A 16,066-nucleotide genomic window follows, 5' to 3' on the forward strand; every position below is an offset into this window, starting at 1 on the left:
GCACTCAGAGAGTTTGAATCTCTTGTTTCTTTATTATGTTGATATTCATATGATTACAATTCTTGTGTTAAACAATTTAACAACATCTATTGCATGGTAAATGACCCACATAATTTCATTGATTTAGATGTGATGTAAGGAACCGAGTTAAAGTACAGTTCTCGTTATTTATGCTTGTCTATAAAGTTAATTTGAATAAAAAAATGTAGGGAAAAGTGCAGCTGTGACTTTTATGGTGGCTGTGGGTAACAGATCAAAAGATCATGTAACAGATTGTTTATATTATTATTATTATTATTAACTAATATCTGAGAATTTTGTATGAAAAGCATACATTTGATATTCCAGCCAAATTTAGAATCTATCATAAGATTAATGCTTCGCTCTATAGCTCCTCCAGCATCTGCTCCATCACCACTGCAAGATATTGACTGATAGATTACTTTTTTGCATCAAGTATGGATAGGAAAATGGACAAAATGATGTATGAAATTGTCAACAAACTTCATCTGATTTGGGAGGAAAAGAAGAAATGAGTGATCTTCTTTAGAGGTTTGACTTTATCTAAACAACCATGTAAACTGCTAAGATTTAATCTAAAACAGTAGATCACTTGGTATCTTTAAACATAGAAGCTTCATATTTTGAGATCAAGTATGGAATTTATCCCCCCAAACACCAATCTTTCAGCTCAGCCTACTTTTATTTCTCTAAAGTGGTCATCTGTCATCATTCACATCACTTGCCTTAGTATCCCATGATGCAAAGCACATCTCCTTGTAGACATGCATTAAGGGAAAGGCCACTACTCAGGCACTGTTCAGACTTTTGACCTTTATTGAAGTCTCATGAGTGGGAGCCAGACTCAGAGGTGATACCAAAGTTGAAGTAATGCAGAAGTCATATTTTTATATACGAGTTGCCAAAAGGTGTCACATGTCGCATTCCATGGTTCAACCACCCGCCATGCAAAGAAAGCACTCCTCACCCGACTCCTTCCTGCTGTTCAACCAAGTGAAAGAACTCCCCAGTGTCAACCCTGTAACCACCTCTCAACAGTTTAAAAGTCTCAATCATATCACCTCTCCTTCTTCTATCCACCTAACTCTGCAGTCCACACTCCCTCAGCCGATCCTAATAACTAACATTGTATAGTCCTGACACCATCTTTGTTATCCACCCTTGTACCCTTTCCACAGTTAATTTATCCCCTTCAAATATGGGGACCAGATCTGAGAACAATTGCCTAAGTGTGGTCTGATCAGAGTGTGATCTGATCATACAACGGAATGATAACCCTTTTATCTCTGCAGGTCAGTGTCCTTCTCATTATTGCAGCAATCCTCTGTGTTACCTTCACCACCTTTGCAATATGTCCCCTAAACTTCAGGTTTCTATCAATCATCAACCCCAGATCTCTTGTGTCCTCTACTTCCTCCAGTTTAACTCCTCCCATAGAGTATGCGGCATACCGTCGATGTGTCCCAAACCTCAAGACCTTACATTTTGCTGCATTAAACTGACACCCTCATTCATTTGCCCATCTATCTAGCTTATTCAAATCCTCTTGCAGGGTTACTACATGTGCACTGTTACTAATAACCCTTCCCAGCTTTGCATCATCTGCAAACAACTGAATATCCCCTTGCAATCCACGGACAATGTCATTGATATAAAGATTAAACAATATAGGTCCCAGTACTGAGCTCTGTGGAACCCCACTTGTAACCTTCTGCCTCTTTGATATTGCTCCACCATACACAACTCTCTGATACCTATCGGACAATCCTGAATCCAGTTGACCAATCTGACATCCAGACACATGTGCTTCAACTTGAATATCAGCTTATCATGTGGCACCCTGTCAAATGCCTTTGCTAAGTCTAGAAAGTGGCAGTATATGCCTTTCTTTCATCTAATGCTCTTGTAACTTTATTATGAAAGGCTAGCATATTGCTAAAACAAGAGCACCCCTTCACAAATCTATGTTGACTCTCACAGATAACATTACCCTCATCTACCCAATACTGTATACGGTCCCTCACTACTTTCTCCAAGATCTTACTAACTATTGATGACACGCAAACTGGCCTATAATTAGACACTTCCAGTCTGCTACTGCCCTTATGCAATGACACTATCTTACCTTCCTTCCATTCCCTGGGCACCTTTCCCGCAACCAGACTTTCATTGAAAAGCCAGGTCAAAGGCACTGTCAGTTTCCTAGCACATTCTCTCAAACCTCGTGGTGAAATACCATCCAATCCCACAGCTTTACTGACATCTAGAGTACGCAGTATTTGGAACACACTCTCCTCCTGTACCTCTAAACCTCGAACCTGCCCTATCCCTCTAGTATTCAAATTGACTCCACCAGGATGAAATACTCCAATAAAGTGTTCATTGAACAATTCCACTATGTCCTCTGCGTCAGTCACTCTCTTCCCATTTTTATCCCACAATGTCATTCTTCCACAGTTATTTCTCCTCCTACTGGCCACATAGCTAAAAAAATTCCCTTGGATTTTCCTTGGATCTAAGGGCCCCGTCTTATATTCCAGTTTCACCTTCCTTACCATATTAGTCACTCTCTTGGCCTGTGTCTTATATTCTTCATGCATTTTCTCTTCACCTGTCTCCTTATATCTGTTCCATAGCCTCTTTTTCGCATTCAGTTCATGTTTAATATTGTTATAAAGTTATATTGTTACAATAGTAAAGAGACCAAATTGTGTCCTCTTCTTCACTTGTGGATAATGTTGGATTTTTCTAAGGCATTTGATAGTATACCACATGAAAGGCTGTTGCATTAATTAGAGAATATAGGATTGGAATATAATCTCTTGACTTGGATCGGACAGATATCAAAAAGTGATATACAGTGGGTGTGAATCTGCTAGATTTAAGGTAACCAGTGGTGTTACCTCAGGGTTCAGTCCTTGGAGCATTATTGTTCAATCTATACATTGACGACATCAAGCAGGGTCTATAATCAGATGAGCAATTGTTTGCCGATGATGTGAAGATATGTAGGGAAATCAGGGATACTACTGATATTCAGCAATTACAAAATGATTTGAATAGACTGGAAATTTTGGCAAATGAAAATGACTGTCAGTTTAATGTTAGTAAGTGTAAAGTTATACACTTTGGCATGATTAGAGTTCCAGTGGCATGTTACATTAGCTGGGTTATGCTACAAGAAACTGAAGAGGCAAGAGATCTTGACATATTGATGGATTTGAATTTAAAGTTCAAAGACCACATAACAAAAGTTGCAAATACAACTCAGAAGATAATTGCAATGTTAAAGCGAACCTTGACATGTAAGGATAAGGAAGTTATTTTGCCTCTTTATAAGGCTTTGATAAGATCACACCTGGATTATTGTGTACAGATTTGGTCCCTGGGTTCCAAGGGGATAAAGAAGCTGGGAAAATGGTGCAAAGAAGAGTTACAAAGATTATATCCAGATTATGGGATTTAGATTATGAGGACAGATTTTGAGTATGTGGATTACAGACTCTAGTTAACAGGAGAAAGAGGGGTGATATGATAGAGATCTATAAACTTTTGAATGAGTGTTATAGGATACCATCTGATGAAATTTTTTGTTATATGGAAGATGGGGAGAGAACATGGGGCATCTATGGAAGTTAAATTTATTTGCAGTCAAGAAAGGGGTAAGAGTTAGGTTTTTCTCCCAGAGAGCAGTGAGTGAGTGGAATAATTTGCCCTTAGGGGTAGCGAGTGCATCTATTGTGAATGAATTTAAGGGAAGGTACGATAACTGGTTTAAGTGATTTATAGCCTCTCTCAATGAGTCCTTGACTCACTTGGAGTTCTCATATAAAAATAATAAAAATATTTTTGCTGCCATTACATATTGTACTGTCTTGGGGAAAGCTTTGCTAAAACATCATATAGAAATATACCAGCATTTCCATTCACCTATCTAACCACAATATTTCCAAAATTTTCTGAAGCCAGACTTTAGGTATTTGGATTTATTTAGCCCTAGTAGGTAGACCTAGATAATACTAAGGTATTATCTAGGTCTACCTACTCACTGATGAGACCTCAATAAAGGTTGAAACCGGTCTGGGTAGTGACCTTCTCCCATAATGTATAACATCATACATCTCCTAGGAGATGTGTTTTACATTATGGGAAATACTAAGGATAGTGATCAGAAATTTACCCACCTTTGCTACGAGTTGCCCTAGTATTGAACCATGTGTTTAGCTTACGCTAGGATTCGGCGAAACTTTTATAGTTTGCTATATATATATTCGGCATGAAACTCTTTGATTTCTATCTTCAAGTTTCTTATTCAGCTTTGAAATAATATGGGATTTAATATCCCCTTAATTTAAATAATTTTACATCGCCAAAGTGAAGCCTTTTGACTCTTTATTTCAGTAGACCTAACTTATGTTGAAATATTAGGGGTATGTTCCATAAGTTTCTAAAACTGCATAAAACCGAAGCAATGAATTAAAATAAACCTAAAATTGCATAAAAAAGTTTATAAAAATTCAGGAAAATAAGAATGCATAAGTTTGATTAAAGCTTTATTCATTTAATTTTATTGAAAAGTAACACTTTTTTTACATTTTTTCATCAGAATTAATGTTTTTATTAGACAATATTCGTCAACATTTGCAAACTGGTGTGAAATCACTTTCATCACCAGAAGAGATAGTCAGCACATTAGGTTCTTCAGTGGTTCTTTAAAGGCAATGGTTCGTCACAAACAGAATTAGCTTCACCCTCGTTCTGTGCTGATTTTTTTCTTCTGATAATGTAATCAATGATTAAACTTTGTGATGATAATTTTACTAATTTTTTATACAGCGCTCGCGATATCCAACATACAGTTCTTCAGGCTCATGTTGGAATTTAAAGGCTCGTTCATAATTTGTGTCATTAACATGAAAATGATTTTCCAATTTATTGCACAGTTCCAGACCTTCTCGAATTATATTTGCAGTGAGGGGGACAGGTTTTTCTTCCGCTTCACTATCGTTTTCTGGATCCTCGATGATATCTAAAGTTAATCAATATCCAATAATATCATCGTCACTTATGGCATTATCCGCAAGCAATTCTTCTACATTATTCTTGCTAAATGTATCAGAACCTTCTCCGCCAGTTTCATGTGCCAAAGTAATGATTTCAACTGATAATGTAGATGTTTGAATGTTTGCACTGTTTGCAACAAATCCAGGCCAAGCTGCTTTCCAGCAGGCATTTAAAGTTTGTGGTCTTATTTCAGAGATAGCAGATGCAATATGATTTAAGCAGTCCAAAATAGAAAAATTTTTCCAAGCATCAGTTACTGTTAATGATTCATTTCCTAGTTTATCCAATATAAATTGAAAAGTGTACATAATGTAATATTTTTTAAAAGTAGTAATTATGCCTTGATCTAATGGCTAAATAATGCTTGTTGTATTGGGTGAAAAAAACACTACCTGCACATTTGGATGTTCTAAATATGGATGCCTTGGCGCATTGTCAACAATTAATAAAATTTACAAAATCGAGAGCTTTTTGCTTCATATATGTTTCCACTTCTGATACAAAGCAATTATTGAACCATTCTGTAAATACAGCTGCTGTTACCCAGGCCTTTGTATTAGCCATCCATTGTACCAGCAGCGGTTTTAGATCTTTGCCTTTTAGAGCACGTGGTCTTAGAGATCGATTAATAGGAGCGGTTTCAACATTCGATTCCCTGATGCATTGAAAAGTAACAATGTTAATCGATCTTTGCTTGCTTTAAACCCACTTTCCTTTTTCTCAGACTTTGAGATGTAAGTTTGTCTAGACATTTTCTTCCAAAACAAACCTGTTTTGTCAGCGTTAAACACTTGATTGGGACAATATCCACCATCTTCAATGATTTTGGCTAACTTCTTGAAAAATTTTGGCGGCTGCTGCTGCAACCTCGCGTGTAATCTTCGTGTTATGAAGTACATTCCTTTTTAAAAACCCGGTTAGCCATCCTTTGCTAGCAAAAAATTCTTTGTCATTCTGGGAAGTGGAAGTAGACGGCTCCAATTGCTTCATCTGTTCATAAAACCGAAGAGCTTTTTTTTTTTAATTAAATAACTACTTATAGGAATTCTTCTTTGAGTTAATTCTTCAATTCAAATTATGAGTGCTCGTTCCATGTTTTCTAATAAAGCATCTCTTGAGTACAATGATAATTTGGCATTTAGTTTTGTGTGTTAGAAATGACAGATTTTCTTATTATGACTTCATTCTTTTTAATTGCTCTTATAGTAGATTCACCTAAATTAAAATGTTTACCAATCGCCGTAGATCCTCTCCATTTGCTAAGCTATCTAAAATTGCAGTTTTCATTTCCAAAGAAATTGCTTTTCTTTGGTGCTTTTTTTTTTTCTCCATTGAGCCAAACTAAATCTTTAAAATAAAATAAAAATTAGCAAAATTTACACTTACAATAGTGAAAAGACAAACACTTACTCACATGCAAAATTAAGCTTCACGGACATTCACTGCTTACACATTACTCATGTTATACCAGAATGTGCTGCACCATGCTGTTCATTATGTACAACGGTACATAACTTTTGAAGTTATGTGCTGCATAACTTCAAAACCGCATAAAAAGAGACCCGAGTGTATTTGACATAACGTACACAACCTTAATGTTTTTCAGTGGAAAATGAAGTTAGAGTAAAATTAGGATAGGTATGAAATTGTGAATTCTACCAAAAAGTTAGAAACATTTCTAGCATTTAATTGTTTATTCAAATGTAAGCATTCAGGAAATTAAGTTTATATGGAAATAAGGCAGAACTATGTTTTTCAGCATGCAGTGGCTGATTTTATGCACTACTATATATTTATGTGTTCACATGCAAAATTATAGCATGGGGGAAAATATTATGCATATTATTATTTTATTGAAATGAGGTGCTTAATGATCAGAGCTGTTCAAGTAATGGATAACTGGGAGGAGACCTCCACGTAGCCATTTTGGTAATGTGAAAAACCGACCAGCATTTCTGATCTAATGTCCATTGCTCACCTTCTCATGGTGCATTCTGTTGGGTATCTACTTGGATATTAAATGAACAAGGATGAGCTGGCAATTTGGTATTTAGCACACCAAACTGTATTGTAATTAGCTTAAATCAAAATCCAAAATCATGGTACAAACATAATAGAATTTCATGCCGGCTGGGATGTCGCTGAGTTAAACAAAGTCTCTGTTGTTATCATCAGGGAGTCAAGGCAAAAGTCTGTTACTGAAACAAATCTCAGAATAAATTCAAGTCATCATCAACAGAATTCAAGATTTGCATCGTCAGCTCAAGAACCATGATTGGAAAAGAAATAGAGCTAGCAGAATAATTGGATAAGTACTGCATCGACATAATAGGTGTTACTGAAACAAAAAAGACAAGAAGTGATGAGATGTTTCTAAGAAACAAAGACAAGATGTTATATATTAGCAATAACAATCATAGGCAATATCAAGTAGTGTGATGTAGGCAAATATCAGAATGGGGAACCTGACAATGATATTTATTTGTGACTATGGTTTCATAGAAGATTCTACTAAAGAAGAAGTGGAGGAATTTTTGAGGCAATAGAAAAGACAATTGACACGACAAAAAAATACAATTTGGTTCTTGTTGGAGATCTAAACAGCAGAGTAGGAAATGACCAGACAGAAATGTTTTGGAAAAATTTGGTGAAAAGAGCAATGCTAATAATAATGGTATCAGCTGGATTTATGTTCAGGGCATGGACTAGTTATTACTAACTTACCAACACCATGCTCCAACACAAAAATGTGCATAAATTCACATGGAAGGAAGATGCAAGAAATAAGACAGCTCTCACTGGCTCTGTTATTCTTAACACCAATGTTTTCTACTGGTTCAGAACACAAGAGTGCATAGATGATTTGAAATTGGAAATGATCACTATTTAGTGCTGAGCTGGATAAAATTGAATTTCATATTGAAAAGAAGAAAAAAAGTTTTAAAATAAATCAAACTCAAACAGTTTTCTGAGGTGAACTGTAAACTCAAATACACAAACATTATTCAAGAAAAAAATGAGAGTTTGAAAACAAGAACCAAACCTTAGCCATTCATTGGCAAACTATGAAGAAGACATTGATTGATTCCAACAGAGAGGAATGTGAAGTAATCTGAGCAATCTGCAAGGATAGAAAAATCAGAACTCCATGGTGCAATTTCTTTATGGAATATTCCTGGTAAGATTTATGCAACTAGACTTGAAAAATGGCTAAAAAAAAATAGTGAAAGGAAGCTTGGAGAAGAATAGGCTGGATTTAGGCCAGAGGTTATCAGAATCAGATTTTGACAAATAGTGGAGAATTCATGGAATATAATCTTCCACTTCTCTCTTCCATCATCTATGCGGATGATGATGAGGCCAAATGAACTCTTTCCACTTCTGTCCAGTTTGGTGTCGCTTGTTGTGATTTGGTTTTCAGGTCCTCTTTTATTTTGTCTATCCATCTAATTCTGGACCATTCTTTGGATCTTTTACCTTCCATCGTTGTATTCAGGGCTTTCTGTTCCCATTCTGGTCACATGGCCAAACCATCGCAGTCTTCTTTCTTGGATTTTGTTTATTATTGTTATTTCTTGTTTTAGTCGTTTCCTTATGTCTTCGTTTCTTAGTCGATCTAGCAGAGATACTCCAAGTAATCTTTTAGCCAACCCATTTCAGTAACTAATAATTTTTTCTCTTCAGCCTTTTTGAGATTCCAGCATTCACTTCCATAGAGGAGTATTGGGAGGACCATTGTTTCATAGATTCCTACTTTTGTTACTTGTTTGATGTCTCTTGACTTCCATATTTTTTTAAGTTGTCCAAAAGTATGGGATGCTTGACTGATTTCTGTTTACATCTTTTATAATTTCACCATTGTACTCAATAACTCCTCCAAGGTAGGTGAAGTTTTCTACCTGCTCTAGATTCTTACTATCAGTTTCAATTTTCAGATTGGTGTTTCTTTTTCCTATTTGCATAATTTTTGTTTTGTCTATATTTATGTTTAATCCAGATTTTATACACTCCTCCTTTATTTTATCAGAAATTTGCTGTAGATTTTCTTCTGTGCTTGCAAGTAATGCAATGTCATCTGCAAATTTTAAATTTGTCACATTTTCCCCATATATTTTGATTCCGGAGTCTTCATTGTTTAAGGCCTTACTGGTTGCTTCTTCCAGTGTAAGATTGAACAGGTCTGGTGACAGATTGGATCCCTGTCTTACTCTGCTCTCTGTGTGGAACCAGTTGGTTAAAGTGTCCTCCATTCATACTGCACTTTCAGATTTCTCATATAGATTCTTTATTATTCTTATGGTTTTGTTGGGAATTCCAAATTCTTCCATAGTTCTCCATAGTTCTCTTCTACAGATTGAATCAAATGCCTGACGAAAGTCTATGAAATTTATGTAGCAACTTTGGTTTTACTCTAGTGTCTTTTCTATTAGCTTTCTTAAGGTGAATAGTTGAATTGTGCTTTGCCCTGGTCTGAAACTGGCTTGTTCTTCTCCTAGTGCCAGTTCTATATATGGCTTAATTTGTTTTTGGAGTACGTTCATAAAAACCTTACTAAATACTGAGAAGGCTAATGCCTCTGTAATTCTTGCATTCTGTTTTATCTCCTTTTTTGTATATAGGAGTTATGACTAATTTGGTCCAATCAGTAAGCACTGCTTCGTTTTTGTAGATCCTTTCAAATAATGTTTTTAATGGTTCCAAAAGTTGTTCCTTTCCTTTTAAGAATCCTGCATGTATTTGATCAATGCCAGGTGCTTTCCTAGTTTTGAGTTTTTCTATGCTGTGTGCTATTATTTCTTTGGTAATGATATTTGTTTCCTTCTTCCATTTCAGCGGCTGGAATCGTAATATCCTTTGAGCTGTTTTTATTATATAAATCTTTGAAGTATTCTTCCCATCTGGCCATTCTTTTTGTTTTACTTTCAATTAGTTGTCCCTCTTTGTTTTTGATCATTATAATTTTTGTTGTCTGTGAAGGTTATTTTCTTTTGATAGCTTTTCTGCCATTTTGCATTTTTCTTCTAAGCAGTTATTCTTGTCTCTTTTATAGTTCGCCCACCGATTAGAGATCCTTCGACACTTCTGCGCATCTCAGGAAAAGGAGAATCCATTCCGATAATAGGGTAATCAGTCCGTATTGTGGGATGAGTTTGTTTATTATTACCAGTCGGAAAATTAACTTCTCTTTTATGATCATTGTAGTTAACTATGTTGCTTGTATAACAGTTGGGAAATTTTACCTATAAAGCACACAATTTCACGTGTTGGCGACCAATTTGGACGTCCTTCATTTCTTTCTCCCCTTCAGCATGAATCGACTATTCTTGGAAAGACGCGAAGCAGGGACCTGCAAACGGTGGGCGAACTATAACTAGTTTTCTCATTTTTCTGGTTAATCTATTATATTCATTTCTGTTTTAGTTTCATGCTTTTCCTTTGATCGCTTAACCTTTTTACTTTCTCTTTCTGTGTAACCTATTTTTTTTTCTGCCGAATTTAATATTATTTCCTTTAATTTGCACCAATGTTCTTCGATGTTTATATTCCGTTTTGGTAGTTCCTTCAGGTTTTTATCTAGTTCCAGTTGATATTTTCTTAAAATATTGTTGTCTTGTAGTTTTTTTGCATTCAGTCTCCTTTTGACTCTAAAAGTGCTTCCAGATTTTAACTTTATTCTTAGGTTTGCTAATTCTAGCTTATGGTCTGATCCACAATCTGCAGAGAACGATCTGCAGTTTAGGATACTTGATTTCCATCTTTGGTTTACAATAATATAGTCTATCGTATTCTTGGTTTGTCTGTCTGGTGATATCCATGTCCATTTTCTTTTGGGGTTTTGGATGTTTAAAGAGAGTGTTGGTTATTGTTAGTCTATTATTTGAGCAGAAGTTTAGCACTCTTTTGCCACGTTCATTGCTTTCTCCATACCTGAACTTTCCAATTACTCTTGGCCAGGTATCCCAGTCTTTGCCTACTTTTGCGTTTAAGTCCCCCATTACAATTAGGATATCTTGACTTGATGTCTGCTGTACTACTTTTTGCAAATTTATATAGAACTCCTCAATGTCTTCTTCTTCTGATGTTGAAGTTGGTGAGTATACTTGAATAATAGTTAGTGATCTGATTGATGTTTTAAATCTTGCTTTAATTATCCTAGGTGAGATAGTATTGTAGGACAATAGAGAGTTTTGAGTCTTTTGTTTTAATATAAGTGCTACTCCTTCTTGGTGTTTGTTGTCCTTTCTGCCTGAAGTTAAGATTTTGTACTGTCCATGGTGGAATTCTCCTTTTCCAGTCCATCTGGTTTCGCAGAGTCCAATCACTTCCCATTGGTAGTTGTCTAATTCATGCAGTAGTATTTCCAATCCTCCTTCCTGGTGAAAAGTTCTTACATTCCATGTTCCTATGCTTGTTATGTTTTTCCTGTCTATTAGGTGATGTTTTGTTCCAATAGCATATTTTTTGCTTTCACTATCTTGGTTCCCTAATAGTGGGCACGACCCTTGTTTGACCAGGCAATGGTCGAGCCGGCACGTATCTTTAGGTTGGTTAGAGTTCATTTGGTTTCAATGGTTAAGTTTTCGTCTAGTGTCAACCACCACTCCTTGACCTGAATTCAGCTGCTTTTTTTAGTAGATAGTGGAAACTACAGTTTGAGAGGAAAGCGTCACCCCCTCGCCCTTGAGTTGCTCTAATAGCACTGGGGGGGGGGGGTAAAAAGTAGGAGAGAGTAGAGGGAAAGAAGAGTAGAAGACCAGTCTCCAAATATGATATACCAAGTGTATATTGTATGAAGTAAGATCAGGTCTAGCTTGGGTATCTCGAGTTTGCCATGCCCGTACTCACCAATGTGAGAACCAGAACCAGACACATGACAAGGTGCCAAGAGTAAAGCTGTTCAAAATGCTACAGTTATGGTATAAATGGGACATTATCAAGCGATATTTGGTCTGTGTTTGAGTTGTATGTCAGCAGTTAGAATTGAAGGAGGTAAAGGATGATGGTTTGATGTATAATCATGTGTGAGACAGGGATGTACATTGTCTCCACTGTTATTCATCATATATAAGGATCACATTATGAAGGAAAGTGACTTAAACCTGATATCAAAATTGAAGATGTTAATCTTAGCTCTTTACTTTATGCAGATACATTATGCTTCTAAATAAATCCATTGCAAGTCTGCAGGATTCTCTGACTAAATTGAATAACTGTTGTAATAAATTTGGTATGAAAATCGGCAATAAAAGGACAATGATTATAGGCAGAAACATTGAAAATATCAATTGCATTCTGAATGAAGAACTGATAGAATATGTAAAACATTTCAGCTATTTAGGCACAATTTATTTAATATGGCAAATTAAATTTGCCCTATTCACTGAAAATTCAACAGAATTTGAAACTGTGGTAACAAATCAACTGAATAAATTTATGTAGTAAGAGAGAAAGTCAAAACAGTAAACTAGCTGTATACAACACCGTGTTCAAACCTTTTAACTTATGGATATGAGAGCTTGGTTAGAAATAAAACACTTGATCAGAGACTAGAACCACAGGTCTCAGTTCTGATAAAGATCAGAGGAGTTAACAAATAACATCAGTGTCAGTATCATATTAAAAATGAGAATATTAGGAAAGATCTTCACATTGTTAGCATTAAGAAGTGTGTTAGCAGAACTAATCTCAAGTAGTATGGTTATTTAAACAGAATTGGGCGTTAAAGGTTAGCAAACCAAGTGTTCTTTGCCTAGATGGCAAGAAAAAGTCCCAGAGGAAGATCAAGATCTAGGTGGATTGATAAAGTAAAAAGTGCCTTAGAAGAGAGAAATATAAGATGTGATAATATTGGAGTCTTGACAGATAGCAGATTAATTTGGAGGAAAAGCTTTGATAGGAAGTTAGTAATGATGTGACTTATTCATTTAATACTGTCATAATATCCTGTGCATCCCCTGTGGGTATAAATCAGGAATTCGATGATAATTATATTGAAATTAAATGAATTACATAGAACTTCTTTAATTAATGGGATTTTTTATATATCATATTCTAAACAGTATCTGAAAATTTACAAACTCAGATAATTTTTTTAAAAAATTCATTTTATTTTTATTTTTAAATTTTAAATTTTTAATAATTTCATTTAGTAATTAAATTTTTTTTTAAATTTTGATTTAAAAAAATTATATATTTATTAATAAAATTCTCTCGTGGCCCACCCAGGTAAACCATGCTGTCCACACCTTGAGAAAGGTTATTCCAAGGCACTTCTTACTATATTAATCTACCTGGGTCCTGATCTTCCTTGGAACTTTTTCCTGCCAACTGTTCACTCCACCAATTTTCTTGCAACTTTCATGTTTGGTCTCTAGTTTAAATATTGTTTTATATATAAACCCAGCTCTCAGATACATAAGTTAAAATTGGTTTAACACTGTCTTGTATATAGCTAGTTTGATGTTTTGACTTATTTCCCTGTTATTCCATATAAATTTATTCACTTCCCCACCATACCAACTTTTCTTATTCTATTGTCTGTTTCCATATTTTATTTGCCATCCTCACTAAAATTGTGCCTAAATAGATGAAATGTTTTACTTGTTTTAAAGATTTCCCATTCAGAATGCAGGTGATGTTTTCAGAGTTCTTGATTATTTTCATAATCGTTGTCTTTTCATCGCCAATTTTCATACTGAACTTGTTACATCAGTTATTGAAAGAGTTATGGAATCATGCAGCCTTGTACTGGTTTATTTATGCATGTTACATCACCTGCATAAAGAAAAGAAAAGAGCTGATTTCGGTATCACTTAATTTGATATCATAATGTGATATCAAATTAAGTGATGATGGAGACAACATAATGATGAAAATAACAGTGGAAATAATATTTCACCCTTGTGCTAACACCTGATTTATCATCATTCATTTTTGAAATTATGGATTCTACAACCATGTTAAAATAACTCTTTTTATTATCCCGACTTTTCAATCTTCATATCAAGATCATCATCTGGAGCATTCATAAATATTCAAGACAAGCTGCGTTACATTTCAAACCGTAAGCTAGAGAAACAATGATTTGATCACATGCTACTCACTGGCATGACCTCTAGTGAGGAGAAAAAAAAAATTACATCAGGCTAGATTTAATTTATGATTACATGAATAAACATTCTTGCTTACAGATTGTTTTCCTTCCAGTAACAGTGGTGTCCTATTTCTATTATTACAATTGTTATTTTTGATTTTAAAAAAAAAAAAAGTATTTATAAATTACAACATGAATAAATATTCTTTCTTATAGATTTTTTCTTTAACAGTGATGTCCTATTTTTTAGTATTAAAGTTGTTATTTTAGATTTAGGATCCTGGGTTTTCTACAGTCCTGTTTATAGTTGTTCTTAGAGAGGAAGGATTCATGGGACGAATATATGCCTTTCATATGTATGGGATTTTTAGACCATCATTATTGTTTAGATTGGGGTGGTTGATAATGATCTCACAAGCTCCCTTAAATTTGCGTTCATAGCATGTTTTGGTGTGATGTAGACAACTAGTGCTTTTCCAGTCAATTCTATGTAAGGTGTTCAGGGCATGATCGGAAAGGCCAGCTTCACCATAATTATTATATTTGATGTGTCGTTTGTGTTCTTTTTGTCTGATCGGAATTGTGCGTCCTGTTTCTCCTATGTATGGTATGTTGCAGGTGCAGTAAACACTGTATACTCCAGGGTGAGCCAGTGGAGGGAGTGGGTCTTTGGATGAGTTGAGTAAGCTTTTTAATTTTGCAGGAGGTGTAAAGGTGACTTTGAGGTTGTGTTTTTTGTAGTACTCTGTTTATTTTGTCTGATGTCCCTTTAATGTAGGGAATGGTTATAGTTTTACTGTAATCTTTGTCTTTGTTTTTTATTGAGGTCTTGTAGAGAATTTTGTTAATAGTGTTTTGGCTGTATCCATTTTTTTGAAAAGTATTACTGATCACTTTAAATTCATTTTTCAGTGTCCGTTCACTGGAGCAGATCTTCAGAGCCCTGTTTTTTAGGGTATCGATGACACCTAGTTTTTGTGTTGGGTGGTGGTAGGAGTTTATGTGTATATATTGGCCAGTATGTGTCGGTTTCTGGTAAACAGTGAAGGAAAGATTGCCCGAGGGAAGACGTGTGACAAGTGTATCTAGAAACAGCAGTGTGTTATGTTTTTCAATCTCAATTGTGAACTGTATACGTTTGTGTTGCTTGTTAAGGTGTCTGGCGGCCATGAGACCAGATCGTGAAAACATCATCAACGTATCTAAGCCAGACTTTGGGTTTTAAAGGGGAGGAACCATATAAAAGTTAGCAATTGGGGGGAATAATGGCGAGCCCATGGCTGTGCCTTCTTTTTGTAGGTAGAAAGTATTTTGCCCTACAAAAGAACCAGAACGTAATACATGCACAAAGAATGCCGTGATATCTGGAGGAAATTTGTTCTGTAAAAGAAGAATTGTGTCATTGATTGGGACATTCGTAAAGAGGGCAGAGACGTCAAAACTGACTAATAGATCATCTTTTTCTAATGTAATGTCTTTGGTGATCTTTATGAAGTGTTGTGTGTTTTTGATATAGGAAGGGGAATGACCTACCAGCTCCTTGAGTGTTGCTGCAAATTTTTTGGCTAAGTGATAAGTCGGGCTATCAATCCCTTTGACTACGCCTTAATGGTGTGTTTTCTTTGTGAATTTTCGGTAGCCCATAAATTCTCGGGGGACGAGCGTAGTGTGGAAATAGTTTTTTGACAGTATCTTCGGGCCATGTGGTAATTGACTTGAGTAGATTCTCTGTTTTCTTTTTTATTCTATTATTCTACATTCTATCATTCTACCGTATTTAATAGAATAAAAAAGAAAACAGAGAATCTACTGTAATGCAGCTTGTCTTGTATATTTATGTATGCTCCAGATGATGATCTTGATATGAAGATCGAAACGTCTGGATAA

At 35.3% G+C, this 16,066-nt stretch overlaps 1 protein-coding gene across 2 annotated transcripts in view; it reads left to right on the forward strand.

Moving 5' to 3' along the window:
* Positions 1 to 16,066, forward strand: part of Rrp5 (Ribosomal RNA Processing 5) — a 681,802-nt gene that overhangs the window by 551,312 nt on the left and 114,424 nt on the right. The gene's annotated exons all lie outside the window — the stretch shown is intronic.

This window comes from Typopeltis vanoorti, chromosome 5, assembly GCF_054136105.1.
Source record: "Typopeltis vanoorti isolate ZY-2024b chromosome 5, IOZ_Tvanoo_1.0, whole genome shotgun sequence".
Classification (NCBI taxonomy): Eukaryota; Metazoa; Arthropoda; class Arachnida; order Uropygi; family Thelyphonidae; genus Typopeltis; species Typopeltis vanoorti.